The 26,802-nt window shown below is 43.5% G+C and overlaps 1 protein-coding gene across 1 annotated transcript in view; it reads right to left on the bottom strand.

The window, feature by feature from the left end:
- The window catches only part of pde9ab (phosphodiesterase 9ab), a 74,228-nt gene that overhangs the window by 31,236 nt on the left and 16,190 nt on the right, over window positions 1–26,802 (bottom strand). The gene's annotated exons all lie outside the window — the stretch shown is intronic.

Genomic DNA, 26,802 nt, shown 5'->3' with positions numbered 1-26,802 from the left:
GATTCTAGCCTCGTGCACATTCTCGCACTCTCTCCTCACTATCAGATCTTCAACCATCTTGTGCCTTGGCTCTGGAAATCTTTACCCAAGAAATTGACATGCTTTTATCTCTCTCTCTCTTTCTCCTCCTTTAACATAATCCCTAAAATTCTTCTGTTTAGCCCAATATCTCGGTATCTAGCTCAGTGCCAAATATTAGATTCCCTACAGTGTGAAAACAGGCCCTTTGGCCCAACCAGTCCACACCGACCCTCCAAAGAGTAACCCATCCAGACCCATTTCACTCTGACTAATGCACTTAACACTACGGGCAATTTAGCCTGGCCAATTCACCTGACCTGCATATCTTTGGACTGTGGGAGGAAACCCATGCAGACACAGGGAGAATGTGCAAACTCCACACAGACAGTCACCCGAGGCTGGAATTGAACCTGGGACCCTGGTGCTGTGAGGCAGCAGTGCTACCCTACTGCCCCTAATAGTTTAGATTAGATTCCCCACAGTATGGAAACAAACTCTTCAGCCCAGAGGGACCGACCCAGATGCTATATTTACCCCTGACTAGGGCCCCTGGCACTATGGGCAATTCACCTGGCCTGTATATCTTTGAATTATCAGAGGAAGCCCAGACAGACGCAGGGGGAATATGTAGACTCCACACAGACAGTTGCAAGAGGCAGGGATCGAACCTGGGTCCCCAGTGCTATGAGGTAGCAGTGCTAACCACTGAGCTACCAGGCCGCTTGAACAGTTTATTAGGTTACAGCTACTATGTAAAAGTAAATTGTGTACTCAGGGGATGGGGTCATAGTTCAGGAAGAGGTTACAGAGATAGAGATAGATAGAGTCTTGGAAGGATTTGAAATGGAGGACGAGTGTTTTAAAATTGACACATCAACAGAAGTCAATGTAGTCCAGAAAGCAGAGTTAATGACAAATGTGATTTAATGCAAGTTAATTTGTACAGGCATCTGAGTTTTGGATGAACGTGGAATATGGTGTGTGGGATGGAGTGTTAAATTCGATTAGGTTACAGCTAATTTGTAAAATCTACCACTTCAGGTAAAAGGCTTCTTTTCTGCGTGGCATGCTATGCAGCTAGCTTCCACAAGATGGCGCATCAGCATTGTCTTTCAGCTTCATAGTGGAACTCCCAAAGGAGCATTTTCATCCCAATCTGGGAGCAGGGAGGGAGGTGGCCAGGCATGGAATTTTGCCCGATTGACTGGCATAACATATCTGGAGGCCAGATTCTGCCTGCAGCCAGTGACCAACTATTCAAGACAAAAAAGTAAATTGTCATAATATAAATAAATAAAGAGAAAGGCCGATTATCAGAGACTGACCACACCATCAGTCAGCCTCCTTCGACCTGCCTACAGCCGGCAGCTTTTTGGAGGGGCTTACCCCCTATAATGCTGGCCCATTAGTTGAGGCAATGTTGTACTTTTCATTTTTTTTTTAGCTATTGAGAAGATATCTCCAGCTGGAGGCGCCCTCTCTCTCGATTACCTGCATTAAGCCAGAGGGACAGAAGTAAGGGCCAGGGGAGATTTCAGCCCCACACCTTGACCCCACCCATGACCAAAGATTGGAGCAACAGAGTCCCCTACCCTAAAGCCTACTAGCTGGACACTCTAGATTCCCTGTTGCGAAAGAAGCCACTTTTCTTGCCTTCCAGCAAGGTGAGTGGATAGTAAAGGTTATCTCAGAGTACAACTGGACATTGATCAGATGGGCCAAGGAGTCACAGATAACATTTAATTTAAATAAATGTGAGATGTTAAAGTTTGGTAAGGTAAATCAGGTCAGGACTTATCACTAACTGTATCAGCTCCTAGGGAGTGTTGCCAAACAGAGAGACCTTGGAGTGCAAGTTTATAGTTCCTTGAAAGTGGAGTCCCAGGTAGACAGGATAGCGAAGAAGATATTTAATACACTTATTTTTACTGATCAGAGCATGGAGTATAGGGGTTGGGAGGTCATGTTGCAGCTGTACAGGACATTGGTTAAGCCAGTTTTAGAATATTGCGTGCAATTCTGGTCTTCTTCTTATCAGAAAATGTTGTTAAACTTGAAGGGATTCAGAAAAGATTTATAAGGATGTTGGAGGGTTTGAGTTACAGGGAGAGGCTGAATAGGCTGGAGCCTATTCCCTGGAGTGTCAGAGGCTGAGGGGGTCCTCATAGAGTTTTATAAAATCATGAGGAGCATGGATAGGATAAATAGACAAAGGCCTTTTCCCCAAGATAGGGGTGTTCAAAACTAGAGGGCATAGGTTTAAGGTGAGAGGGGAAAAATTTAAAAGGGGCCCAAGGGCAATGTTTTCACTCAGAGGGTGGTGCATGTATGGAATGAGCTGTCAGAGGAAGTGGTGAATGGCTGGTACAATTACAACATTTAAAAGGCATGTGGATGGGTATATGAATAGGAAGGGTTTAGAGGGATATGGGCCAAGTGCTGGCAAATAGGACTAGATTAATTTAGACTGTGTGGTCGGCATGGATGAGTTGGATCGAAGGATCTGTCTCTGTGCTGTACAGCTGTATGACTTTAAGTTATTGGGTTGAAGTCCTTAAGCCTCATGAAGTGACCACTGAAGGAATTTAACCTATTTTCCTCACCAATCTGTTCCAAGATATTTATATACACTTCTAGAGCAACTGTGACATGAACCCAGGTCTCTTGATCTAGGGCCAGGGAGGTGACAGTTCAGGAATGTAACAAGTGGACCTTCTTACCCAGAACCTAATTGCTGAGGGAGCAGGAAGGAGGCAGATATTTCTCTGGTGCCACCTGCCTCACCATATCTAGTTTTATGAAGATGGGGGTGTACGTTTAAGAGAGTGAAGGACTTGCCAAGTACACTGAATGCTGGAGAGTTTACAAAGAAACATTTGATTAAGAAAAAACAGCACTCGCTAAGTAGCTATGAGACAAAAACACAAATTCAAATTTGGCCAATCAGTTTAAATTATGCCCCCCAAAATACCAAACTCCAATCTTAAAACCAATGATGCAATCCAATGCTTTGGGGCTGTAAGACTGGGGGAAAATTGAACAGTTGGGAGGAGAACTGCCAAGTCCAGCATGTAAACAGACTGCTTGAAAAATAGTTCTCTTAAAAGTGCCTTTTTGATCAATAACCTGTGACACAGAAATTCCTAAGAAACAGAAAAGAAGACGCAGGAAGATCCGAATAGAAGAATGAAAGCTGCCTGGTTTTGAGATTAGAAGTGCGGTTTTGTAAATCTTAATTGAGAGTTTCATGGGATTAGTATTATAGAAGGGAAGGTAAAAGATACGTTAGAGTAAGGACTTGTAAATAGTTGTTAGTTAATTATTCTCTGTGATACTTAAAGAAATTACACAGAGGGTCAAACGTGTATGGAATGAGTTGCCAGAGGAAATGGTGGAGGCTGGTACAATTGCAACATTTAAGAGGCATCTGGATGGGTATATGAATAGGACGGGTTTGGAGGGATATGGGCCAGGTGCTGGCAAGTGGGACTAGATTGGGTTGGGATATCTGGTCGGCACGTGTGGGTTGGACTGCAGGATCTGTTTCCATGCTGTATGACTCTAAATAATGTTGTTTGACATGTCTATGACTCTAAATAATGTTGTTAATTTTTACTTTAAATAGTTCTTGGCCAGTCAAATTTTCACGGGGTAAATCTTTTCTGTGTTGCTGGTTTTAAATTAAGCAGGAGGGTTTACCCATGTTGTAACAGTTCTAAGTCAGCTGCTAGGTGCCAGCCAAGGCCGCCCGCCTGCCATGGAAGGGTGATGGGCACCGCAACTGACACGATGCACAGGAAGGGTCCAGCACGAGTCCAGAGTTGCCACCAGCTCCTTGGGAGGGGGCGGCGCCCTGTCCAGCGGTGGCACATGCCCAGCCCTGCTTTGCACCCCAGCCCTTAGAGCCAATCCTTGGACGTGGTAGCTGTTTTTCAGGCTCCCTCTCTGGAATTGAACCCTGACTCTCCATTATCCATGGTCACCAGGGTAGGCACAGAAAGTGTCATCGAAAGTTGAGGGGGCAGACATTCAAATGAGTCGTCACTATCACGAGGACTTACGATCTGCCCGAGGTTACCTAGAATCACCAAAGCTGCTGGGCGAGCCTGGATTGGTTTTGGTCTGATAAATGCATACATCCCCGCATGGGTCAGAGCTTGTTTGTATGTATTAGCTCTAGAATTACTACAGTTATCCAAGTAATGTTTGGAGCGATCAAATAACTGATTTAATGAGCCATTCGCAGTTTCACTGTACCAGCCGTGAGTACTTAGACACGCATGGCTTAATCTTTGAGACAAGCATATGCAACTGGCAGGATCAACAAGGCAGCTTTCATTTTTCTATTCGGATCTTCCTGTGTCTTGTTTTCTTTTTCTTAGGAATTTCTGTATCACAGATTACTGATAATAATACTTATCCAGGTAACTGTCACAACACAGGGTAAACCCTCCTGCTTAATCTAAACCAGCAAAACAGAAAAGATTTATCCTGTGCTATAATCTGTGAAAATTTGAGTGGTCAAGAAGTATTTTAAATAAAAATTAGCAATTTTATCTCTTAAAGTATAACAGAGAATAATTAACTAACAACTATTTACAACTTCTTACACAAACCTATCTTTTACCTTCCCTTCTATAATACTAGTCCAATAAAATTCCCAATTAAGATTTACAAAACCACACTTCTAATCTCAAAACCAGGCAGCATTCATTCTTCTATTCGGATCTTCCTGCATCTTTTGTTTTTCTTAGGAATTTCTGTGTCACAGGTTACTGATCAAAAAAGTATTTTTAAGAGAGTTGTTTCTCAAGCAGTCTGTTTACATGCAGGTGGCTTAGCAGTTCTCCTCTCAACTGTTCAATTTTCTCTGGTCTTATACCCCTAAAACATCAGATTGTGTCATTAGTTATAAGATTATCAATATACTTAAATCAAATTGGACTGGCATTTGATATTTTCTCGGGGTATAATTTAAACTGATTGGCCAAATTTGAATTTGTGTTTTTGTCTCATAGCAAATCAGCAAGTGCTGTTCGTTCTGAATCAAATGTTACTTTGTAAATTCTCGGTGTACTTGCCAAATCCTTCACTCTCTTAAAGACATGCCCACATCTTCATAACTCTAGGGCAGGGGCAAATCCCATCACAGGAGAGGTGATGTAGGTATGTGGGAAAAAGACAGGGGCAGCTCTCCAAAGCTGACACTGGAGTTACTGATGCCAATACATTGAATATGGACTGTGTGGAATCATGGGAGTAGTAGCTGCTTCGGTGGCGAGTTTGTGACATTTTGACTGCTGTAGAAATTCACATTTATGTGATGGTTTGTCTATTTTAATTCTGTAAGTTTTGAGTAAGTTGAAATCTCATCCCTATACCATCAACAGAAAAACTCCTGTGGTGCAGAAGTAGTATCCCTCCCCCTGTGCCAGGATTTGAGTCCCACCTGCTCCTGAAGTCCCTGAACAGGTTGGTTCGAAAACGTCCATGTCATCAATGGATGATGCCAGTAAATTCTAAGTTGACCCAGGTTTTCTCCAGCCTAATACATCAACACATTTGTAAAGATTTACAAAACTGACAGTGGCCAGATTTGAACTGGCGAGAGGCTCTGAGTCCCAGTGAGAAAGGGACTGACGAATAAAATCCAAGAGATTTACATTAATCTGACTGGAAATCCAGGTTATGTAAGCCCATTCCCCAACATTGACATAAAGGCAGCTTACAAATGATATAACATGATAGCTTTTATTCACACACTCCACAGACTAGAGCCCATAATGTAGGCTGACATTTCAGTGCAATCGTCTTGAGGGCCAACAGTGTTGGACACTCTTTTCCTAATCAGATAAAATAAAGCTCTGTCTGATGGTACACAAGACCCTATGTTTTCTTTTTAAAGATGAACAGTAGGGAAATAATTTTAGTGTTCTGGCCAACATTTGTTCCTCAGCCACTACCGAAAACTAATTGTCTGGTGATTAATTGCATTGCTGTTTGTGCACACACTGTTCCTGCTGAAGGGCTTATGCCCGAAACATCGATTCTCCTGTTCCTCAGGTGCTGCCTGGCCTGCACCACTCTGGCTACACACACTGTTGTTATTACCTAGTAGCAGTGACTACATTTTGAACTTTATTTCCATTAAACTATGCCAAAGCCATAACAACAATGTAAGTACCCGAGAGGTTTGGTAAGGATACAGCAGTTGTTGCTGCACGTATGGACACTGTTATGATGTTTTACAAGATACCACTTGGTATATTTGTAGCAAAATTTAAAGTCCTTGAATCTTTAACAGCAAGGAATGCAGCTCCTCGACCTATCATATCTGCATCCATCATCAAACATCCATCTATTCCAGTCCCATTTTCCAGCACTTGGCTAAGAGACAGAAGGCAAAATTCCTGATGAAAGGCTCTGGCCCGAAACGTCGATTCTCCTGCTCCTCGGATGCTGCCTGACCTGCTGTGCTTTTCCAGCAACACACTCTCGCCTCTGATCTCCAGCATCTACAGTCCTTACTTTCTCCTAGAAGGCAACATGTACTGTGGTGTTTCCCAGGGGTCAAAGTTGAGACCCTGCTCTTTTGGAGTCGGGCAAACAGGTGCCATTTCAAAGCTTACAAATGTGACAAAATTTGGAAATGAGTAAACAATGGAAGGGATTATCAGTGACTTTAGGAAAACACAGAAGAACTGGTAAAATGAGCAGATGCATGGCAGATTAAATCCTGCATTGGACTAATATCTGTATTCCACCAACACTTATTTGTTGTTAACAATATGATAATGGCACAAGGTTTTTTTTTGTAATATTGATTGAGGGATAAACCTTGGTTAGGACACCAGCAATAACTCCTCTGCTGTTCCTTACATCCACCTGAATAGGTGGGGAAGGGGTCCTTCAGTTTTCGATTTTACTGTCACATGTACTAAAGTACAGTGAAAAGTATCTAATGTCACCACACAGGGTGCCATCCTAAGTCAAAAGGTATCCAGGTACTAAAAACTCAGGTACAGAGTATTAAAAGGAACAAAGTTAAAAAGGTAAGCATTACGAACCTTCATAGAATAAGGAGAAAATAAAGAAATAAAGGTAATAATTAAAGTCCTTCTTAATATAAACTAGAAAAAAGATGGGGTAAATTTAAAAATTCAATGGTCTCCATGTGAATGACAGTATCAGCAAAATGGCAGTGGTTCCTCAATATTGCCCTGAAATATCAGCACCGCATTCAGATTCGAGAGTGGGTCTTGAACCCTGCTCCTTGGGTAGTTCAGAGCCAGGGCGTGTCGAACTGAACCACAACTAACACCTGATTTAGTGCAGAGCCAGGAGGAGGTTTTATTGGAAGTCTGACAAAGGGCAATATCGAAAAAGTTGTACATTTTAAGCAGGGGTGGGGTGGGGTGGGGTGGGGTGGGGTGGGGGGTGCGGGGAGTGGAGGTTTCTTGTGATGCACTGGAAATGTCTTGGGTTCAAAGCCCACTTGCTCGAGAGGTATGTCAGACATGTCTTTACAGGTTGATTAAAAATAGCTATAGTTTTAAAAGGCTCAGAGGAACTAAGAAACCAAGGGGATGGGCACACAAATCTTCAAAGGTAGTAGCAGGTCAATCTGAAAAGCTGCTAAAGACACATGTCAGATTCATCATGGCTTCATCAATAAAGGAACGGTGTCTAAAAGCAAGGAGATTACATGAAACCTTTCTAAATTAGATTAGGCCTCAGCTGGAGTAACATGACAAAAAAAAACAAAGAATTGCCTTGCTGGAAAATCAGAAACAAAATCAAAAATGGTGGTTAGCACTGCTGCCTCACAGCTCTGGTTTGAATCCAGCCTCAAGCGATTGTCCGTGTGGAGTTTGCACATTCTCCCCAGGTCGACACAAGTTTCCTCCGGCTGCCCCAGCTTCCTGTCAGAGTCCAAAGGTGGTGGATTGGCCATGGAAAATTCCCCATGATGTCCAGGGATGTGGAAGTGGGTGGGTTAACCATGGGAAATGCAAGGTTATAGGAATTGGGGGTGTGGGTGGGATGCACTTCAGTGGGTCACTGTGAACTTAGTGGACAGATTGGCCTTTTCCCACACAGGAGGGATTCTATGAAGGGGTTCTATCATTCTATGAAATTGCTGGAAAAGCTCAAAAGATCTGGCAGCGATAATGTTTCAGGTCCTGGGACTCCTCTTCAGAGTTCTTCATTAGAATTGAAATGTTAACTCTGCTTTCAGTAATTTCTAATCAACCTTAGGCCTCACTGTAGATTGGATTAGGTTCCCTACAGTGTGGAAACAGGCCCTTCGGCCCAACAAGTCCACACCGACCCTCCGAAGAGTAACCCCCCCGACTCATTTCCCTACACTTACTGCTGACTAATACACCTAACACTATGCCCAATTCACTTAACCTGCACATTTTTTAGACAGAGAAGAAACTGGAGCACCCGGAGGAAACCCACGCAGACAGAGGGAGAAGGTACAAACTCCACACAGACAGTTGCCTGAGGCTGGAATCGAACCCAGGTCCCTGGAACTGTGAGACAGCAGTGCTAACCACTGAGCCACCATGCCACCCATGTATTTGATGTATTAGAAAATACATCAAATCCCTAGACAGAGAGTCTGGACAAATTTTACCAGGAATGAGGAGTTCAGAAAATGTGGCAACTTTAGAAATTCCAAGGCTGTTCTCTGGCAAGTTAAGGGGAGATTTGGCGAAAAAATGTTTAATGGGAGGTTCTGATTGAGCAGATGGAGGGAAACTGCTTCCATTAATAGAATGGCTGGGAACCAGCAGACAGATTTTTAAGGTAATTGGCAAAATTTAAAAAAAAGGTGGCATGATATTCTCTAAATTTGTTTAGAAGCTTGGGGGCTGCTGGCATGGCTGACAATTTTTACCTTTCCCTTTATCCAAGTTATTGTGATCGGGAATGCACAACCTGGAAAAGAAGTGGAAACACACTCGATATTTACTCTCAAAAGGGAATACTGAGGACAAGAAAATATAGGGTCATGGAGAAATACTAGTGAAGTGGGAGTCATTGGATTCTCCTGGAGAGCTAACACAGACACGATGGGCTCAATGACCTTCTCCTGCACTGTATCATTCTACAAAAGTTACTACATAAATGCAGTCCTTTATTTATTTCTTTGAATTAACTTAATGCATTGTATGTTTTGATGATATGGTGCCTATTGAAGGAGTGCACATGAATTCTTGGACGGGTGATGGTGTGACCCACAGATGATTGAGCACTCAAGAAAATTGCTTGACGTGGATCATTGATTTAAGATTTCACTTTGGTTGGAAGATACAAGACTCCTATCATTTGTGGTCCCACTCATTAGAAGTAATACCTGCAGATGTGGATTGGGAACAATTTTGAGATTGCTTTACTGCATCACAGAACTACAATGTCCTTTAATTAGAATGGTTGAAAAGTAGATACTAAGGCTTCCCAATAATTTAGTGGTAGGTCTACTTCCTATTGTGGCTCAGAACCATACAGATCAGGGGAAACTTGTGTTTAATTCCTGACTCGCACTGTCATTACAAATTGTTATTTAAAATCAACGTCTCCTATTACTAAACTTAGTGATCGCAGACTAAGCCCTACTCTCTGCAACTGGATCCTCAGTTTCCTGACGCACAGGCCACAATCAGTGAAGATTGGGGACAATATTTCATCTCATGAACACTCAACACTAGGGACCCCAGGGGTGCATACTTAGCCCCCTACTCTACTCACTGTACACCCATGACTGTGTCACCAAATACCAGACTAATGCCATTTATAAGTTCGCTGATAACACCACCATAGTCGCTCGAATCTCAGATGGCAACAAAACAGAATACAGACGGGAGTGGAAGACCTGGAAAATGGTGCACTGAGAACAACCTAGCTCTCAATGCCGGCAAAACCAAGGAACTCATTATTGACTTTTGGCAGGATGTTACTCATGTCCCCCTACACATTAACAGCATAGAGGTGGAACGAGTGGAGAGTGGTCATCCACAACAAGCTTTCTTGGACTCATGTGGACTCACTGATTACAAAAGCCCAACAACGTCTCTTCTTCCTCGGGCAGCTGAGGAAATTTGGAATGACAATGAGTACCATTGCCAACTTTTATAGGTGCGCCATCGAGAGCATTCTGTCTGGATGCATCACTACCTGGTACGGCAACTGTACCATTCGAGATCAGAGATGGTTACAGAGAGTTGTGAACTCAGCCCAGACAATCACAAAGGCCAACCTCCCATCTGTAGAATTCTTCTACCAGGCCCACTGTCAAGGAAAGGCCGCCAGCATTCTCAAAGATCCATCCCGCCCTGGCAAAGTTTTTTCTACAACCTCTACCATCAGGGAGAAGGTACAGAAGCCTGAACACATGCACCAGTTGGTTTCAAAACAGTTTCTACCCTACTGTTGTTAGAATACTGAATGGACTCTCAAACCCTGAGCATTTGCCTGTACCTGTGTTTTGGTTTTTGCCGCTGTTTACCTATTATTTACTTATCTATGCTATTTAACTCTGTGATCCGCCTTTATTGCTCGCAAGACAAAGCTTTTCACTGTGACTTGGTACACGTGACAATAAATTCAAATCAATTAAGACTGAGATGAGGAGGAGGCTTCTCCTTATATCCTTAAGAAAAGTCCTCACCTCATGGGAAAAAAAATGAAACAAGAAATCTCTGCTGGATGTATGTGGACTGAATTACGATGCTCTCCATAGTCAAATAGCTTGCTGAAAATCAATGTTCAGGCTTATGTAGAAAAGTGGTCATTTCTTTATGATCGTTAGAAATGTGAAATAAAGCAGATTCAAACACAAAGGAGGGAGACACCTTTGTGTAAGAAGTTGTAAAGTTTTATTGTTAAGGGAGGGAAATGCAGGAATTCCTGGTTTAATTCCTCTGAATGTCCCAGTGTTCATCTATTGTGGAGCATTCTACCAGTTGATACTGACTATTCTCCAATAGATCAGCACAAAAGGGTTAATTCAATTGAACTCAAAAGGCAATGCCATTGTGCAAGTCATTGAGTGTTTGCTGTCAAGTTCAGATGTCGAACAGGGATAAGCAGTTATGTACTTTTAAAGAGTTGAGAGACTTGCAAGGTTTAGAAGACAAAGGATCACACTGCTATCGCCAACATTTCACCAAGATCAAACCCTCCCTTGTGCTTATTTCTCACCAATATTTTTGTTGTGTTAGAATAAGCACCATTCTCGCACCATTCAGGGACCAGGAAGAGAAAATTGCTTTCTCATCAACCCCTAATCCAATCCCCAGGACTGGACCCTTAATTCCCCCTCCCCTCCTAATCCAGCATCATCCTCCCCCAGCCAACCCCCACCCACCAACCACACCAATAATCCTCCTCAAGGTGGGAGTTAGATGCCCTGCCTGTCCATGGTCAGGAATCAGAATCTCTCCTGCACTGATCTCCATCCTGGCTAACTCATCATGCATCCAGTAGCAGCTAAAAGATTCACTCCCATGTTAACCCAGGTCACTGACAGTAGGTGGAAGTGTGAATTTGAGCCCAAAACCAGATCAAACATAAACTTATTAAATCCTGGAGCAGCCTGGATGGGCTGAATGGCCTCTGCTCCCATGTTTCTGTTACACCCAAAGTAAAGGTAGGAAAGAAGCTCTAGCCTAGAATTCTCGAGTGTGCAGTTTATTATTAATGCAACTTCATTGAAATTCTTCGTAACCTCAGTCATTAATGTCCAAGTGAGGTGCCTGATGACTGGAGGGTGGTTAATGTGGAACCTTTGCTTAAGAAAGATTGTCAGGAGAAACCAGGGAAATACAGACCTGTGAGTCTGACTTTGTTTGTGGGCAGCTTGTTGGAGGTGATTATTAAAGATAGGAATTATGGACTTTTAGAGAGGCAAAAATTGATTAGAGATAATCAGCATGGTTTTGTGTGAGGAAAATCACGTCTCACAAACTTGATTGGCTTTTTTTTTTGAAGAAGTTACCAAAAAGATTGATGAGGGCTGAGCAATAGATATTTTTTACTTGGATTTGAGCTGAAAATGTGTTGCTGGAAAAGCGCAGCAGGTCAGGCAGCATCCAAGGAACAGGAGATTCGACGTTTCGGGCATAAGCCCTTCTTCAGGAAATAAGGGCTGAAGAAGGGCTTATGCCCGAAACATCGAATCTCCTGTTCCTTGGATGCTGCCTGACCTGCTGCGCTTTTCCAGCAACACATTTTCAGCTCTGATCTCCAGCATCTGCAGACCTCACTTTCTCCTTACTTGGATTTGAGTAAAGCCTTTGACAAGGTTCCACATGGTAGACTAATTAGTAAAGTTAAGTCACACAGGAATCAGGGTAAACCTGTCAATTGGATAATGTTTGGCTTAACAGCAGAAGACAGTGTGGTGGAGGGTTGCTTTTCAGACTGGAGGCCTGTGACCAGCGGTGTTCCACAGGGTTTGGTTCCAGGTCCTCTTTTGTCTATCATTCATATTAATGATTTGGGCGAGAATATAGAAGGCATGGTTAGTAATCTTGCGGATGACACCAAAATTGGTGACATAGTAGACAGTGAAGGAAGGAGATTTTGTAAGATTGCAAAGGGATCTTGAGCAAAGGGTCAATGGGCTGAAAAATGGCAAATGGAGTTCAATTGTGATATATATGAGGTGTTGCAATTTGGTACAACAATCAAGGGTCGGCCTTATACAATTAATGGTAGAGTATTGGACAGTGTCGTAGAGCAGAGTGACCTGGGGATCAGCTACATAATTCTTTGAAGGTAGCGTCACATATGGAAAGGGTGGTTAAAAAGGTATTTGGCACACTTGCCTTCATTACTCGGTCCTTGAGTAAAGGAGTTAGGAAGTCATGCTGAGGTTGTACAGGACATTGGTGAGGCCTGTTCTGGAACATTGTGTCCAGTTCTGGTTGCCCAGTTATAGGAAGGATATAATTAAGCTGGAGAGAATTCGGAAGAGATTTACCAGGATGTTGCCAGGTATGGAAGGTTTGAGGTATAAGGAGAGGCGATAGGTTGGAACCTGTCCTCAGGAAAGGGCTCATGTCCCTCCAACCCCACCTCAATGAATTCCACACCTGCCATGACATGGAGCTCTTCTTCCACTGCCTTCAACTCCATGTCACCTTCTATGACAAAACTCTCAACCGCCCTGAGGACATCTTCTCCCACCTCCAACCTTCCTCCTCCACTTGGTCACACCCCACCGGCGTCGTAACCACCCTAGACCTCTTCATTGCAGACTGCCATTATGACATCGACCATCTCAATTTCTCCACTACCCTCACCCACTCCGAATGTGCAGCACTCCACTCTCTCTGCAGCAACCCTTGGTTCACCATCAAACCCATTGACAAAGGCAGGGCAATGGTCGGCTGGAGAACGGACCTCTATGTCACAGAGGACAAACACCAACTCTCCCACACCATGTCCTACCTCTCCCTTGCCCACCACCTCACTGTGACCCATCAGGCCCAAATCACTCACACTGTTCATGCCCTCATTTCTTTTGGTGATCTCCCCTCCACAGCCTCCAAACTCATAGTCCCCCAGCCCCACACTGCCTGGTTCTATCTGCTCTCCAAGATTCACAAGCCCAACCACCCCAGCTGACCCAACGTCTTGGCATGCTCCTGCCCCACTGAACTCATCTCATCTTACCTCGACTCCATCTTCTCCCCCTTAGTTCAGGCACTTCCTACTTACATCCGAAACACCAACCACGCTCTCTATCTCTTCCATAGCTTCCAATTCCCTAGCCCCCAGCACTTTATACTCACTCTGGATGTGCAGTCCTTATACACGTCCATACCCCACAAGGATGGCCTCCAGGCCCTCTGCTTCTTCTTCTCCAAACAGACCCATCCAGCCCCCGCCACCAATACCTTCCTCCACCTCACCGAACTGGTCCTCACCCTTAATAACTTTTCCTTTAACTCCTCCCATTTCTTCCAAATCCAGGGGGCAGCCATGGGCACCTGCCCCTTTGTCGGCTATGTCGAACAGTCCCTCTTCAGTACTTATACAGGCACTGTGCCCCAATTCTTCTGCCATGACATTGATGACTGCATCAGCGCAACGTCCTGCACCCAGGCTGAACTGGAGCAGTTCATCAACTTCGCTCACAACTTCTATCCTGCCCTCAAATTCACTTGGTCCATCTCAGACACCTCCCTCCCCTTTCTTGACCTTTCCATTTCCATCTCCAGATGGACATTTACTACAAGCCCACAGACTCCCAACAATGACCTAGACTACACCTCCTCCCACCCAGTATCCTGCAATAACCCCATCCCATTCTCCAAATTCCTTCGCCTCTGCCATTTCTGCTTGAATGAGAAGACATTCCACTCCCAAGATGTCCACCTATTTTGACCAACGTGCTTCTCCTCCCTCTGTCATCAGACAGCCCTCCACCACACCACCTCCAGTCCCCGTTCTACTTCTCTAAACCCACTCCCCCAAAAGCAATAAAGACAGACTCCCCCTTTTCCTCACCTACCACCCCACTAGTCTCTGCATTAAACATGTCTGCCAACCACAACTAGACCCCACTACCAAGAACATCATCTCCTCCCCACCCCTCTCTGTCTTTTGCAAGCATCATTCCTTTAACGGTCCTTGATTTGTGCCACTCTCCCCACCAACCTCCCCGGTAACTTCCCCTGCAACCGGAAAAGATGCAAAACCTGCCAGCAGACCACACCCTCAACTCCAACCAGGGCCCCAAACAGTCCTTCCAGGTGAGACAGAGGTTTACCTGCATCTCTTCCAACCTGGTTTACTGCATCAGGTGTTCCCGATGTGGTCTTCTCTACATCGGGGAGACCAAATGTACACTTAGGGAACAGTTCACCGAGTATCTCAGCCGGGTCCGCTGGGGCCGAACAGACCTCCCAGTCGCCGTCCATTTCAATCCCCCCAACCACTCCTTTCCAACATGACCATCCTTGGCCTCCTCCATTGTCATAATGGACCAAACCGCAAATTGGAGGAACATCTCATCTTCCGCCTGGGCAGCCTACAGACCGGAGGACTCAATTTTGAGTTCTCCAATTTCAAATAATCTTCCTCCCCATTCCCTGACTCCCTTCCCAGCCTCTCCCCCTCACTTCCACTCCTCCTTGCCACCAACTAGACTCATTCGTCCCATTGACCACCTAGGTTGTACCCTCTACTTGTCTTCACCAATCACTACCTCACCCACCTGCCGCTCTCCCCACCCAAAATCCTCCACCAACCCCACTCTTTTTGTGCAGCTCCCCCCACACCCATCCCCAGTCCTGAAGAAGGGTCACACATGGAGCGCTGATGCTGCCTGGCTTGCTGTGTTCCTCCAGCCTCCTGCTTGTCCACCTTTTTGACTGAATCATAGGAGGTTGAGAGGTGACCTTACAGAAGTGTATCATCATGAGGAGTATAGACAGAGTTAAGGTAGGAGTCTTTTCTCTAGTAAGAAGGATTTCAAGACAAGGGGGCACATTTTTAAGGTGAGGAGAGAGATTTAAACAGGACACGAGGGCAACCTTTTTAAAGCAGAGGGTGGTTTGAGTGTGGAATAAATTTCCTGAGGAAGTGGTGGACATGGGGCACAATTACAATGTTTGAAAGATATTTGGCAGTGACTTGGCAAGATGGCGGCGATTCAGTAGAACTGCCGTGGACAGGTCTGCCCAATAGCCAAGACACATTGGTATTTTTTTTTACCATACCTGGCCAACTTACATGGAAGAATTGTTAATTTAAAAACTTGAAAAACACATATTCGTTGACAATTTGGAGTGGGAAGGATGCTAAAAGGAAAAGGAGTGAGTAAACAGCAGCAGGGAGGACACTCCCTGCAGCACTGGGCACACCAGACGCTGCAGCAGCAGTCTCTCCCGAACTCCCGGGGAACCTGACAGACTCCCAGGAACTGGCGGCGGCGATGGAGAGACTTACCCTGAAGGTTGAGGCTGCGATGGAGGAGATCTGTGCCCAGGTCCAACCCATTGCATCCAAGCTGCAAACACATGAACGGGGCCCTCAGGGAGCGGAGGGTTGAACCAAGGCCTCGGAAGCGACGGTCAAGTCTTCGTCCGGACGCAGCCAGGTGCTGGAGTGGAAGGTACGGGCCTTGCGAGATCAGATTGATGACCTCGAAAATCAAACTCGGAGAATGAATTTGCAGATTGTTGGGCTCCCGGAGGGTAAAGAAGATGGACAGCCAGTCAGCTTCTTTAAAAACTGCTTACCGCAGTTCCTTGGCCTTCAAATATGGCCAGCTGCAGATTGAAAGGGCCTATCGGATCGCACTGCACAGGTCTGGGCTGGCACAGTGCCCCCGCCCGGTCCTAGTGCACTTCCTCACATACAGGGACAAGTAAAATGCGATAGAAGCCTCCAGATTACCAGGGAAAGTTTCACAGGCACTGCTGCACAAGGGGTCAAAAATCATGTTTTTCTAGGACTTCTTGGCTGCTGTAATTCGAAAGAGGAAGTCCTTCAATGAAGTGAAAAAGAGGCTGAGGAACCTGGGCATCCAGTACTCCATGAGGCAACCCTCGGTGCTCCATTTCAGCCTCGAGGATTCGGTTTATACATTTGACTTGGTGGATAAAGCCAAGAACTTTGTAGACACTTTAAAACAGACTGATTGGTCTGAAGAATACGGTTAATATTTGCCCTCTTCTTTCTTTCCCGGTGTTTTCCCTTCTTCCCTTTTCCTTTCTATTTCCCTAATAATTTAAAAAAAAAACAAAAATCTTGGAATATGTTGTTCATATTATACTTTTATAACTGGATTTTATCACGGGCAATTTTGTGGGTGCCCTTTGTTGCTTTCCTTTTTTTTGTTCTTTTTCTCTTTTAGTCACAAATCGGGGTGACATGGAGCCAGGGATAGGCAATGGGCTTATCCTGACTTTGTCTTCTTTTGTAGCCTTAAATATCATTTCCCTGTTTATTTACATTTTTTTTGCCGAAGGCTAAGGCACAGTCTGGGCCTGAATGAGCTGTGCAGGAGGGGATGGGTAGAGCGAGTGCCCCCTCTGGACAGGAGGGAAGAGTCTTCCATTCAAAGTTTTATTGTTACTTTCTTTGTAGCATTTTGGTAGCAATAGTTGTTTGTAGTTATGATAGAGTAGTTTTTGTATACACAATTCTGTGACCCGAGAGTCTTTATTTACTTATGCTCGGCGCATTGCAAATAGGGTTCTCCCTCCCAAGGGTTCAAGGGTCTCTGAAAGGGAATGTGGCTAAGTGTCTTGTTAAATGGTGCACCTGGAACATCAAGGGAAGTCATTTGCCTGTTAAAAGGAGAAGAGTGCTTTCTAGTTTTGAGAGAGAGAGGGTTGATATCGCTTTGTTGCAGGAAACCCATCTTGACAATGGGGAACATCTGAAGCTACAATAGGGAGGTTAGGACCAGGTATTCTTTTCATCCTTTACTACTAAAGGTAGGGGAATGGCAGTATTTATCCAGAAAAATCTTCCGTTCACATTATTAGAGCAGGTGAAAGATGAGCAAGAGTGGTTTGTGATACTCATGACCCTGATACAGGGGGAGGAATATGGCATTTCAAATGTCTACTGTCCTCTGGCACATCCCATCAAATGTTTGATTAGCACCTTTTCTAGTTGAGTGCCTTTAGAACACGGCACATTATTATGGGGGGTGGGGGTGGGAGAATGTCAATTGTCTTTTGGCTCTGACAGTGGACAGGATGCCTAGTGGGCCCCCAACTATTTCTTCGCAGATCAAGCAGGCGGCTGACTTATGCGAGGAGTTGGGGCTGGTGGGTATTTGGAGATGTTTTCACCCGACTGGCAGGGACTTCACCTTTTTTTTTAAACCCACATAAATGTCACACGAGGATTGATTGTTTACTGGCTGCCTTGACTCTTCTGGATTCGATTATGGGTTGTAAAATTGGGTACATACCTATTTCTGATTACGCAGCAGTATATTTGGAGGTTAAGGCCAAGAGTGAGGGGCTAGGTTTGCGGCACTGGTGTCTGGATCCTTTTCTCCTTAAGGATTCCAAATTTGTGTAATACTTTTTGAGGGAGTTTCAGGTGTTTTTGACTATCAGTTCAGGCACGGCTAGTAGTCAGTCTATGCTATGGGAGACCGCTAAGGCCTTTGCTAGGGATTAGCTATTTCTTATTCGGCTAGCCAGAAACAACAGAAAAGAGAACAGCAGCATCTCCTTGAAACGCAGTTGAAAGCCACTAAGGTGACACATTTTGTGAGGCCTTCGGTGACCAACCTACAGTGAATCGTTGCCCTTCAGGCTGCCCTGACTTCAATATTTACACAAATTGCAAAGAAAGACTTTGTTTTTGCTCGACAAAGGTGTTTCGAGAATGGGTCAGGGAAGTATTTAGCATACCTGACTAGGAAAAAGTGTGCTCCCCAATCCATTATTGCAATCAGTGACAGCACCGGGGTCTTTACATACGATGCCAAAAAGATTAATGAGGCTTTTCAGAGTTTTTACTCTGTATTGTATCGGTCTGAAGGTTGCAAGGATAGGACGGCCAAAATGGAAGCTTTTTTTAAGAGCCTGGACCTTCTGGGGGCAACGCTGGAACAGGCCTCTCTCTTTAATGCCCCCTTGATGGTTCAGGAAATACAGGAGGCTACTAGGCAACTTCAGAGTGGGAAAGCGCCTGGCCTTGATGGTCGCCTGGGTAACTTTAACAAGGAGTTTATAGGGATTCTGTCAGGGCCGATGTTGCAGATGAACAATTACTTATATATGCATGAATACCTACCACCATCTTTGAGAGAAACTAATATTTCCCTAATTCCTGAGGGGAAGGTTCCTGAGGATTGTGCCTCATACAGGCCCATCTTTCTATTAAATTCAGATTTTAAGATTCTGTCTAAAATATTGACGATGAGATTGAAGAAGGTGTTGCCTTATATTGTCAAAGAGGACCAGACCGGTTTTATAAGGGGCCATAGGTCCTCTAATAATATTAGAAGGTTGCTGAATATGGTCCAAGCTTGTCAGCAACAGTTGATCCAGTGTTAGGTAATTTCCTTAGATGCAGAGAAAGCATTTGACTGGGTGGAATGGCCGTATGTCTTTTATGTCTTAGAGCAATTTGGGCTGGGTGGAGTCTTTGTTAAGTGGGTGGAGGTTTTATATCGCCACCCTCTGGCTGCAGTCGTCACCAACGGGGTGAAGTCTGAGAATTTTACGATTGGTCAGGGTAGTCAACAAACTGTCCCCTCTCACCATTGTTGTCTACGTTGGTGATAGAGCCACTGGCGGAGGCCATTCATCATAATGTCCACATAACCGCTCCAGAAGTGGGATCGGGGCTACACAAGATTACACTGAATGTGGATAATTTTTTTAAAGATTAGACTCCCCAGCGTGGAAACAGGCCCTTTGGCCCAACCAGTCCACACTGACCCTCTGAAGAGTAACCTACCCAGACCCATTTCCCTCTGACTAATGCACCTAACACTATGGGCAATTTGTCCTTCTGTTTTTCTCAGACCCGATGACCTCCGTACCCCATCTGATACAAAATATTAATTCATTTGGGGCTTTTTCAGAATATAAGACCAACTTTGCAAAGTCAGAGGCTATGCCTTTGGGGGACCTCAAGGAAGTGCCAGAGTTTGAAGGTGGCCCTTGGTTCCCGATAGCCAAGTATCTTTATTAACCCCATGTCTGAGGAGTTATTTTGGACTCATTTTGCTCACCTGCTTGACAATATTAGGTGGGATCTCCAGTGAGGGGAGGCTCTTCCAATTCTGTGGTTGGGCCAATTAGCCCTTATAAAGATGAAGGCCCTTCCTCGTTTGCTTTATCCCATGCAAATGCACCTGTAGTGTTTCCCAGGTCTTCGTTATGAAAACTTATGGATTGGTTTAATCCCTTCATATGGCATCATGGGCGGCCCCTCATCGAACTTACTAAATTGCAGTTGCCTCAAGGATAGGGAGGAGTTGATTTCCCAGACATTAGGAGGTATCAATAGAGTTCCCTGCTGTCCTGTGTGCACAACTGGGCAGGTAATAACCAGGCTCAATACGGCTGGATATCAAGACCTCCCGGGCAAAGTGCCTTCTTATTAACCTGTTCATGGATGAGATGAGGACAGTTCTGGACCACTGCCGGAACCCCATTGTTATTAGTACAGTCAAGGCATGGAGGGTGATGCGTCAGAGTGAGGGTTGCTTATCAAAGACTTCGCCACTCACTCCCATAGTGTATGCTGGGGTTCTGACCAGGGTTGATGGACTCAGGGTTCAAACTTTGGGCAGCGAGAGGAGTTTCCAGTTTGGGAGACTTGTTTGAGTGGGAGGTTATGATGTTTTTTGAGCAACTGAGCCCTAAATACAGGCTGCCCAGCAGAGACCTTTTCAGTTTTTTTCCGGTTAGGGATTTCATCCAGAAGAAGACTATGTTTCTCACTAAGCCCTATAAGTCTGTTACAGAGAGGTTGTTGCTAAATGCCACAAGCACCCTCTCGGTTAGTGCCCTCTATCGCCTGCTGGGTGGCAAGGCCTGGCAGGATATTAACCGGTTATGAGAGGTCTGGGAGCAAGAGCTAGGACTGGAGATCTCTTCTGATACGTGGGAAGACATTTGGGAGAAATGTGTAAAAGATCTCAATTTGTAATAGGACATGCGCTGTGCAGTCAAAATTTCTGCACAGGGTTCATCTGGCACTGGACCGTCTGGCAAGGTTTAAAAAAGGGGCATCTCCAATGTGACACGAATGCATAATAAGTGTAGGGGCTCTTACCCATTGCTTCTGGAAATACCACAAGCTCAGTGTTTATTGGAGCGCTGTGGCAGGAGAAAGAGAGAAGGTATTGAGAACCAAAGTTAAAGTAGACCTGACATCTCTCCTCCTAGGTGTACCGAATTTATCCTCTTTATATGGGCATAGAAAGAAACTATTTAGTATTCTTACTGTGCATGGAAGAATATTCTGATCAATTGGGTATCTGAGAACGCACCAGCTTACAGGGATGGTAGAAATTAATTATGGAGCACATTCCCTTGTGTTTTCTCACATATATGGTGCACCACACAACTGACCTTTTTTTTAAAAAAAGGCACGGCAGCCTTTTTGAGTTATTTGGACATAGATCTGTCTGCTATCTTAACTAGGGCATTTGTTTAACCAGGATGGTTAGTTTTGCTGAACCCTGGGCAAGGTCTCCTGAGTTAATACGGGTGTATATATACACAATGCTCCCATTTTTTGTTTGGAAACTTTGCATTTTTTTTTGTTGCTTTATTAGTCACGTCTTTATTGGTGCTGTTTTGCACAGTATTTGGTTTTGTTGTGTATGAAAGGGTAGGTTAGTAGTTAGTAGTAGACAGCAGTAGTATTGTAATTTGCATTTTTTATTATACTGGTATGTTATTTTCAATAACTTCATATTTTTGAAAAGCAAAAAAGTATTTTTTGCTAATAAATATATTTATAAAACAAAAGGTCATTTGGCTAGGTACATGAATCAGAAAGGTTTGGAGGGATATGGGCCAGGAGCAGGCAGGTGGGCAGGTTATATTCAGCATGGACTGGTTTGACCCAATGAGTCATACAGTATGAAGATTGACCAGTCAAAAAAGAGTAGCAGATTGGCTCTTCCTCTCTCCAACCCATTCTCAACTCTCGTCAAGGCTTGTGACAAGATTCAAACATCAAACTGGGGTCACACAGTGGGAAAACATTTGGGAACACTGATCTGGGGAGATAGATGAATAATAGATAGCATTTCACACAGACACGTGCAATAGTTTATTAAAGGGGACAAAGATGACGTTAACAAGTTTGAGAGAAAGAAAAGAACTTCTGGAGAAACGTATGAACATTTGGTGGGAAGGTTTGCGGGTGGATCAGAGATCTATCAAAATAGGACTATTTTCAACAGACCTTTCTTGGTTTCAAAACTGAGCTAACACAGGCTAGTAGGTGGGAGGAAGCTTTAACCTCTAATATATATTCCTGGAACTGGCAAACACATCAGTCAGACAGGACAATACAGTGAACACAGATGCACATTTTAATCAAAAACTTGCTTTTTTAATATTCAAAAGGGTGCTATCATCGCGTTTGATGTTCAGCATGGCTCTAACATGAGTATCTCAGTGAGGATTCTTCAGAGAAGTAAACAAACACCCACTCAGCACAAACCACTAAATCAGCACTGCAGCAGTTCTCTCTTTTTAAACTGAGCTCGTTGCACCATGTGTACATCAAACATAATTTATTTTGCTCAGTAGATCATTTTAACAAGTTGTGTTTAAAATTAGACTAATGATGAGGAGCAAGGTAAAATGGTAGAGGAGCAATTGCATTTTAAAAGTAGATAATTCATAAGTTAGAGTCATAGAATTGTACAACATGGAAACAGACCCTTTGGTCCAACTTGTCCACGCTGACCAGAAATTCTAAAGTAACCTAGTCCCATTTGTCAGCATTTTCCCATATCCCTTTAAACTCTCATATTCATGTACCCATCCAGACGCTGTTTAAAATGTACCAGTCTCCACCACTTCCTCTGGCAGCTCATTCCACCCTCTACATGAAAAAGTTGCTCCTTCGGTCCTTTTTAAATCTTTCCCCTCTCACCTTAAACCTATGCTCTCCAGTTCTGGACTACCCCACCCCAGGGAAAAGACCTTTGCTATTTACCCTCTCTATGCCCCTCACAATTTTATAAACCTCTATAAGGGGTCACCCCTCACCCTCAGATACTATTCTGTTAAGGAATAAGGACTATGCCAGAAGAATGCACTGTTTCCAAATAAGCAAGGATTGGATGATACTAAATTGAAAGAAAATGTATACAATACTAAAATTAGTGAAAGGTTAAAAGGTGGAGAAAAGTTTTGGAAATCAGCAAAACACAACAAAAACGACAATAATGAAGGGGGCCAAATGAGTTAAACCTAACAATAAATGAAAACACTATATAGAAAGGAAGAGAGTAGCTAAAGTGAACATTTTTTGTTAAAGTTGAGACTGGGAACTTACTCATGCGAAATGAGGAAATGACAGATTCTTTGAGCAAATATTTTCTGTCTTCACAGCAGTGAACACAAAACCAAAAGGCAAAAGTGAAGTGTTGTAATCTTGTGGATCAGAGGGACTCATCAGCCTCAAGTCCCATTAATTGTCCCATTACTTTTTCTCTTGTGATCATGATGGTTTATGTTCCTCCTTCCATAGTCACAGTCATAATGTCATACAAGCACAGAAAGAGACCCGTCAGACTGTTCAGGTGATGCAAACTTTAAAATTACGTACATGTAGAAAGGGTGGTTCAAAGGCATTTAACATGCTTGCCTTCATTGCGGAGTCGTTTGGATATAGGAATTTGATATCATGTTGAGGTTGTACAGGATGTTGGTGAGGCCTCTTCTGGAGTACTGCATCCAATTCTGGTTGCCAAGTTATAGGAAGGATATTATTAAACTGGAGAGGGTGCAGAAAAGATTTACCAGGATGTTGCTGGGAATGGAGGATTTGAGAAATAAAGAAAGGCTGGACAGGCTGGGACTTTGTCACTAGAGCGTGGGAGGTTGGGAGGTGACCTTAGAGGTTTAAGGTCATGAGGCATGTAGAGAAGGTGAATAGCAGGTGTATTTTCCCCAGGGTGGAAGATTTCAAGACTAGGCGGCATATTTTTAAGTTGAGGAGGAGGAAGTTTTTAAAGGGACATCAGGGACAACTTTTGTTTTACAAGGAGAGTGGTTCATGTGTGGAATGAACATCCAGAGGAAATAGTGGAGGAGGGTACAGGTACAACATTTGAAAGACATTTGGATAAGTACATGAATAAGAAATGTTTGAGGGGATTAGGAGCAAGGAGCAGGCAGTTGGGACTAGTTTAGTTTGGAATTATGGTTGGCATAAGTTGGACCGAAGGGTCTGTTTCTGTGCTGTCTGACTCAATGACCCTATGATTATGAAAGGAGGAACATAAACCATCACTATCACAAGAGAAAAAGTAAATGAAAAAAAAGGGACTTAAGACTGACGAGTCCACTGGAAATGATGGTCTGCACTAGAGTCCAAAATATTTAGATTACGGCAAATTGGAAAAAGTCAAATTTAACACCTCTGTTCAAGAGGGGGACAGAAAGCAGGGAACGATAGACCAGTTAGACTAATGTCTGCCATTGAGAAATGCTAGAACCCAGTATTAAAGTTCTTAACTAGGATATTTGGAGTATCATAGCACAAGCAGGCAGATCCACACGGTTTTGCAAAAGACAAATTAAATTTAACAATTTAATCGACCTTTTTGAAGAAAACAAGCAAGGTAAATAAAGAGATACCAATAGATGCATGTTATTTGCATTTCCAAAAGGCATTCAACAAGATGCCACATTAAAAAGTACTAAGATTAAAAGTCTATGATGACTTTTATTATATATTAGCATGGGCAGAGGTTTGTCTAACATGAAACAGATAAATGGGTCATTTTCTTGATGGCGAAATGTAACTAGCTGAGTATCACAGGAATCAGTGCTGGGGCCTCAACTCTTCATGACCTACATTCATAACTTGGATGAAGGAACAATCCGTATAGCAGCCAAACTTTTCAAATGATGTGAAGATAGTTAGAAAAGGAAATCGTAAGGAGGGTAGACAGTGTCTGCAAAGGAATGTTGATAGGTGGAGTAAAGAGAAAACTGAGATTGTGTATTATGTCAAATAAAATGTTAGACTGTCCACTTTGACAGGAAGAATAGAAAAGCAGAAAATTACTTAAGTGGATAGAAGGTACAGAATGTGGTAGAACAGAAGGGTGTGGTCGTCATTGTACACAAAACTCATTCTGCATACAGACACACCAAGCAATTAGGAAGACCAATAGAATGATTGTTTTTCCTTGTGAGTGAGATCAGATGGTGTGTGGAGAAGTCTTGCTACAACTGTAGAAGGCATTGGCAAGATGACTTCTTCGGTAAAGTTATCATACTTAGGGAGGTGCATACCTGCATTGAAAGCTGTTCAGAGAAGGTTCACTTTCTTAGTCATGGGGTGAGATCTTTGTCCTAGGAGTAAAAAGTAAGCAGTTTGGGCCTATCCTCATTGGAGAAGTGGAATTTAAAGTGATTTTACTGAAAACCAAAACATTCAATGAGGGCTTGCCCGTCATGTATGAGTCTATCACTGGTGACAGTTCCAAAATAGGAGAGCTTCCCATTTTCAATGGAGATGAGGAAAAATGTTTTTTTTTCTCTTGAGGGGGGCACTGGTGTTTGCAATTCTCTTTTCCAGTGAAGAGTGGAGGCTGGGTCATCAAATATAATTTAGATTCAGTTAGTCAGATCTTTAAATTGACAGGAGGATCAAAGGAAATTAGAGTTAAGGTCACAATTAGATCACCTATAATCCTATTAAATAGTAGGGCAGGTTCGAGGGATCCCTACATCTTCTCCCATCTTATGTTTTTATTTAATCTGTATACAGGGATCAGATTAGATTCACATTAGGATTGTCACAGGTTGTAGATGAGTTATTTCAGTTTATGGCTCCTGTCTGGTTGCGACCTGTTAATTGCAATATGTTTTTCTCCGCGGGCTGGGTCTCCTGTATTTAACACTTTTTCTTGTCAGTAGTTGCTCGGCAGATTTTGGATGAGAAGTTAAACCAAGATCCACCCTCAGCTGCCTTCTCAGACAGAGGTAAAAGATCCCATGACATTATTTTGTAAAGGAGCAAAACTGATCTCCCGAGTGACCCAGACAATATTTATCCTTAATCACCATTCCAATAAACAGAATGTGTAGTTCATATTACAAATTGTTTTGTGGGGTATTACTGCGCACAAGTTAATTACCGTGCTTCCTACATTACAGCAATGACTAGCTTGAAAAACTACTTCATTGACAATAAAAGCACTTTGAGATGCTCAAAAGTTGTGAAAAGCATTAAACAAATGCAAGTCTTACTATTAAGTAACCAATATACCCCTGTGTTTTGAATGCACTAGGACCTTTATATGCTAGGTTGTTATAAATGGGTCATCAATATGCTTTCCTTAAATACATAAATGGCAGGAACAGGTTCAAAGTGACTGCATGGTGAGCACAAGTGGTAGAGTGTAAGAAATCACAACCTGGATTGTCCAGGTGTCTATTATTATTGCTGTGCAAAGTACAAAGACAAGTATAGTACACTTACAGGTGTAGCAAACATCTTTTTTCACCTTTCTTATCAAGGACAATGGTAAACACAGACCTGATGCTTTCCCATTGGGAATCAGTGAGTCGTTGTATCTGTTCTTGGAATCCTTATGACTATCTGCCTCAAAGGGCTGTCTGATCCCTTTCCTGATGAAGGCCTTTGGCCGAAACGTTGATTTTCCTGCTCCTCGGATGCTGCTTTTTCAGCACCACTCTAATCTAAACTCTGGTTTCCAGCATCCGCAGTCCTCACTTTTGCCCTGTTCCCTTTCAGCCAATGTTCATGGGAAATTTACAGAAGCCATTCTACAATCAGAGTCCCACTCATTGGATTGGCCTCTGCTTTCAACAAATGAAAAGTTGACTGAGCTATAGCTTAGACCTGAGTTTGATGCAATCATTGCAATTGCAAAAGAATATCTCACAAGATGCTTGGTCTGTAGGTTTGAGCTAACATTTGATGTCAGATCGGTGTCTGTTAATAAGATGTGTAGATAAACTCTGGACCTGGTCAATCTGCTGACCAAGTGAAGCGAGAGACTTGTCGCGAGCTACACAGCAGCTTGTGTTTTCTTTCTTAAGAAAAAAA

This window comes from Hemiscyllium ocellatum, chromosome 29, assembly GCF_020745735.1.
Source record: "Hemiscyllium ocellatum isolate sHemOce1 chromosome 29, sHemOce1.pat.X.cur, whole genome shotgun sequence".
Classification (NCBI taxonomy): domain Eukaryota; kingdom Metazoa; phylum Chordata; class Chondrichthyes; order Orectolobiformes; family Hemiscylliidae; genus Hemiscyllium; species Hemiscyllium ocellatum.
This window is presented reverse-complemented; position numbering and strand designations above follow the sequence as displayed.